We start from the raw sequence: 5,889 nt of genomic DNA on the forward strand, positions 1-5,889 counted from the left end.
TGATCAGGGTTTTTTTACAAAGATGATATTCAGGTTTTTTAAAGGTATTTCTCTTATCCTGGTCTTGGGCATGTTTGCTTAGTTGCTGAAAAAAAAGCCACAAGGTTTATGTCAAAAGTGGAAGTCACGGTGCTCTTTCCCACAGACACAGACATCAGCAGAACAGCTCTTGCTGCATGAATGGCATGAGCAAATCGATTTCTTACATCTGTTTTGGTCAGCCCAGCATTTCCTTTATACTCCACAGGTAAGTTGCAAACTTGCAAATTCAAGGAGACAGTGGAAATTTCCCTGTGAGGAAAGCGTGTCTCTCAACGCTTCCAGGCATGTTGTGGCAGAACAAAGCTGTGACCCATTATTTCATCTGCCACCCTAAGGGAAGGAAGATCTCTAGAAGTCAATGTCTCATTTATGACTGTGCATTAGAACGGCCTAAACTGGTCACAGAAAGAAATTATTGTACAATAATCCTGTAAAAGGAGAGACAGAATCTCTGTAGCTCAGCTGTTGGCTGCACAGGGCTTGGCACTGATCTTGAAATCTGCTGAATAACGTTGGAAATGATATTGTTCCTCGATTTCCAGCTGTAGCGGAAGGTAGGTGGTCAGTGCAAAACCTACCCTACCTCCTGCTGCTGCTGCTGCTACAAGATTGATGCTGTCTGGATCAGGGGGAGGACAGCCCAATTCTGTAAAATAAATAGGATCCTGCTGTGTCCAGCATAGAGGCGTCATCTCTCCTTGTAGGAGTGTGGCCCCCCTGCAGCCCAGGGTCTGATGGTGTTGCAGGACACTCATTTTTCCCAGTGGAAAGCTGCAAGATGATTTTTTTATTTAAGCGCTTTACCAGACATACCTCACATGCATGTGGGGTTGTTTCTAATGCTTTCATTATCTAGAAAAATCTTTGCCTCATGGCAGAAATCGCATACTTGCTGATGGCGAACAGGGTTCTTTTCTATTTCTAATTGATGATTGTCAAATTCCAATTTTTCCAGACGATGGGATGATCCTGAGAAAGTGGGATGTTTTTCCTCTGTGTAAAGACACAAATATATGCATGAACATGCACAGAAATATTATTCAATTCACTAGAACCAGCTGTTGTGAACAAACCACCCACATATAGCAACTACTCAACAGCAAAAACATTGGTCTCCCCTGTTAATACTCCAGACTGTTGTCTGAACTCCTTCCCCATCATCTCTGGCCTCTCACTCACTTTTTCAAGAGGACATTTGGGATTTTCACTGCCATCCAAAACCTGCTGTTTAAGGAAGTTAAAAAAGACCCACCTGGGAGCATCAGCTCCTGTTCTCCTGTTCTTTCCTGGGTCCTGCTGGTCACTCAGGCCTTGCTGGTGAAACACTTAGATCCAGTTTTGCAAACATAGTGAAGAAATCTTGATGCAACTCAGGGAGGTGGCACTTGAATGTCAGGTGCCAGTGAGTGACAGAAGAGACTGTGGTGTTTCTCTCTGAGATGAACATAACAGTCAGTAGAAGAGACAAGGCTGTTGACTCCCAAGTTTCCTCCTTGAGTAAATTGGACCCCATGTCATCCTTGGATACACTTTGTTGTTGTTGGGTTTGTCTGCTTTAAAGGCTTAATTCAGATGCCATCAGGCAGCTGTGGCTGAAGGCAGTGGGGGCTGGGAGCTTTTTTCCACGAGAAGGCAGTGAGTGTTCAGCCCAAAGGTGTTGCACTGAGGCACAGCAGGTACTCAGTAATGCCGGGCTTCCAGGGAAGGGAGGGCCTGGCTCCCCCACTGACTGCAGCACGTTCCTATCAGTTATTTGTAGAACTAGGAAAAACTCCCATTGGAGCGTTGTGAAGAGTGGACTGCAGAAGCAGGAGAGCTCTAAATGTGTTTTTGTTACTGGCATGAAAAAGGCTGTAATAGCAAGGAAGTTAACTGATACTTGCCAAAGTGTGGTTCACCATCAATGTAAGATTCACCTGTCAGAGGGAAGGAAGTCTTTATCCACCAGCTCTATTTGGGGGACTGTAAAAAAAGACCCAACCAAAACCCAGATGCTTTCAAACAGGGCTTGAATTTGCTGTAATCATGTACAGAGCAGCCTACTGTTCATGGATCTAGCACTAGCATTTGCAGCCTAGCACTGCTGTAATTCAAGGTGCGATTGCATCAGCTAATATTATTCCTGCTGTTCTCTTTGGTTTGAAATATCACTCAACTCATTTGGGTTAGATACGAGATGCAATTGCCTGGAAACCAGTGCCCAACTCCAGAAAGGTGCCTTGCTCATTATATTCACCTTTTCCAATAAAATATCCATGATATTCCTATGTTGGATCATGTCATCAGGACACTGCAGAGGAGATTGCTTTCATTTTCCCCTTCTGTGAACCCCTTGAGAGGTATCAGGGGCTTTCTAAGGAACTCAGATCCTTATGGATTTTCTAAGCCATGGGAAACTCCAAGAAATAAAAGCTCTTCATGGTTTCTTCATTCACCAGGCAGAGGTGCATCTCTCAGCATTTGCAGGAGGGGTGTTGAAAGGAAACATGGATGGACAGCCCTTCTGTGAGATTATTAACATACTAGTGGTAAATCTAGGCCCCAGGGCTATTGCAGACTTGCAGAGAAAATGTCAGCTTCCTGATGACCCTCTGGAATTTTACCTGCTTCTGGCCTGCCTTTCTGATGTCCTAAGTCCTAGTGAGTATTTCTTTTCTCTTTTCAAAGGTGAGCATGATCCTGCCCCAGAACCCTGGGACTCCTGTGCTGCTGGAGGCAGAGAACAGCGTATACAGCCATGCTCACGTGGCTGCCAAGGGAAGGGTATGACCTGGTAGCAATAAAACCAGGGCTCTTCCTCAAAGCCTTCCTGCAGACTGAAAGAGGGCTAGGTATGAGCTGCTGGAGGGAACTAAAAATAGACAGTCTCTTGTCTGAGTAGATCCTGGGAAGAAGAGGCCACATTCTTCACTGGCATGTAAGAGAGTAGGTTGGAGAACGGGAAGGAAGCACAGCTACTAACTAGAAGATAGCACTGGCATGAGAACAAGTAGACAAAAATAGGCTATGAAAAAATGTGGGCTGCAAATCAGAAACAAGTTTCCTTCTGTCAAAGTGAAGTTCTTGAATAAGCTGCCAAGAAAATTCCCAATGACTTAAGATGGACTGTGATAAATTAACAAGAGGGACTTATGACTCACTGTTTGTCATTGCTGGGAAATAGGATGATGACTAGGAGATCCCTTCTAGCCCCACATTCCTGCTGGTATGATAACAGAGGAATCTGTGTAGGGTGCAATAAATGCTGAATCACTGAGTGCTTTATCTAGCTGCCTGGCAGGACAAAGTCCCTCGTACCCATCCTGTCTGCAAGAACTTCCAGGACAAAAAAAAAAACCCAACAAACCTTACGTAAATGGTTGTGCTCTGGCAGCACAAAGCATGCAGCTACGGATGCCTGAGTTAGAAGAAAACCAGCTCACCTTCAGGCACCTCTAGACAGGGGAAAGGTGGTGGTATGGATGTGAAAGCAAGGAACCCCACTGTAAACACTGAGAGGTAAACATTCCAAGGTGAATGTGCTCCAGCAGCTTCAATACACAATCTTCACGAGAGAAAGAAACTCTTGGAACCGTGTGGCAGTGCTCCAAGCACTTGCTCAGCCAGGTGTGTGCAGGGATCGATCAGGTCCATAGGGCATGACTGTGTCAGGTAGCAGAAAGTCCCTGCAGTTACATCAACCACTGAGCCATCCACAGTTCTCCTGCCATGCCAGAATCCACAATTCTTTTGATGGTATTTTTCCCCTGTCTCCATGGAGTTCCCCCAGCACTTTTTGCCTGAGCACAAGGCCAGCAATCAGGATTCAGCTTACACTGATGGGTTTGGTGCCTCACAGCTGGCTGCAAGTGCAGACCTTGGGGTAACAGCAGCAGCTGGAAATTCAGCAGTGCAGAGCTGGAGGCAGAGGCCAAGCAGCCAGCCCTGAAAAACCAGACAAGGGAAGAGATAGTCCCAGCCTTTTGGCTCAGGAGAGCAGTGCTGCTCAGGAGGAGAGTACTTCTCCACAACCCTCATGGCTGCCAGACACAAGGAACATTTTTCTGGAGCTTCTTCCAGACCTGTGGAGGTCATGGACAGATGTGGGCGCTTCCTCAACTCCTCCAAACCTGCAGCACAGGCTACTTGGAGTCGTAGGGCCCCTGACTTCTGCTCCCCGCTGTGCCACAAGAATGTCTCCACACAGATGTGGCACTGTTGTGTCCAGGGATTGCATGGTCTGGTTACTCTAGGAAAAGGACACCCAAAGGTTCTCTCTCCTGCATTACTTTCAAATACTCATTATTTCTCATAACTGCATCCAGCCTCAAAGATCAGAGCAAGAGGTTTCCAGAGATCCCAGCTGCTAATGCCAACATGAGGCAGTGGGAAACTTCCACACCAATGGTGAGCACTCCCATGCCAGAGAGCCTGTCATAATCCCTCTCTGGCATAGCTAAGAAAGCTCTTTTCATCTCTTTTACCCCTTTTCTTTTTTTTTTTTTTTTAACAGGCAGCTGAATCACAATCAAGATCAATTTATTTCCTAAGCAGTGGCAAGCTGAGGGGGTGACAGAGGTAGACTGAGCCACGGCAGGTGGTTGTGGCACAAGACCCTCAAGGCTTCCTTGCCTTCCTGCCTCTTGCCCAAGGCTCACCAAGCAAGCATGGAGAGAGATCTCATCCTGGCTCTGACGTGACCCTTCCCCTAAACAGCCACCAGCAAAGAAAGGGCTCAAAACTGAACACAAGATTGGAGATGTGACCTCACCAGTGCTGAATAGAGGGGGGATGATCACTGCCCTGGTCCTGCAAACACTACTCTTGGCCTTCTTAGTAGGTGCATCCATAGGCTACGCAGTTTTCAGGTGGTGGCTGCTGGTCACTGCACAGAAAAGCAACGACCTCAAATTCCAGCAGTGAGTTTCCAAACAAACCCTGGGTTCAAAGTCCTCTGGAGGGTTTTTCTGCATTCACTAGTGGATTTAAAGTTAATTTTTATATCAGCCGCTTCCAGGTGGGTTCATGGTTGATCTTTTCCTTTGACTGTGCTGCAGTATTTCCCAGCCCCAGAGCAAAATGTTATTCTAAACACGTTTGGGGGTGGGGAGAGGTTTCGACCCATATTTAATAGGGTCCCTAGAGCGTGCTTGTCTCCCGCCCTGTCCCGGCGTGGCGATGCCGTGGGATGTACTTGGTGTTTGCCGGCACACGCGGCGTGGCAGCAGCAGCACCTGCTGCGAGCGCTGCAGAACTGCAGGCGGCTGCAGGCGACAGAGATCCCGAGTGCCACTGCAGGGAGCCTCCCGGCTCCCGGGTTTGCCCTGCACACGCAGGGGACCTTCCCAGTCAGTGCATTTCTCCCACACCAGAGCCATAAGTGCTCAGACAAAACTGAAAGAGAACGGTTTCTATTAGCAAAAAAGTGACCAAAAAGAAAAAAAAAAAAAAAAAGAAAAAGAAAAAGAAAAGGAAAAAAAAAAGGATTACACTCTGTCTGGGGTGTTTCCATTTTAAAAGCAAACAGGGGCTGTGGCAATATTGTTCCTCATAACATTACTGAGTCTGATGATTTGCCCTACATGCAAGCTTGGGAAACTGCACAGGCAACGGGGGGAAAAAAGGGTGACACCAGTGAAGGAGTGAAGGGAGAGGGAAGTGAGGGATTTCACCCTCATGAAGGGTAATGGAGATGGCAGTGCTAACATGCTTTGTTCAAAACCAGGTCTGGGATTTTCCTCTGACACCTGCTTTTTTAATCAAGCCTTTCTCCAGAAGGTTATATTGCACCGAGCATCAGGGCTCAGCGTCCTGAATGTCTGTGGAGGCAACGATAAGCTCAAATGTCATGATAAATACCCCAAAAAG

This window comes from Passer domesticus, chromosome 2 (assembly GCF_036417665.1).
Source record: "Passer domesticus isolate bPasDom1 chromosome 2, bPasDom1.hap1, whole genome shotgun sequence".
NCBI lineage: Eukaryota > Metazoa > Chordata > Aves > Passeriformes > Passeridae > Passer > Passer domesticus.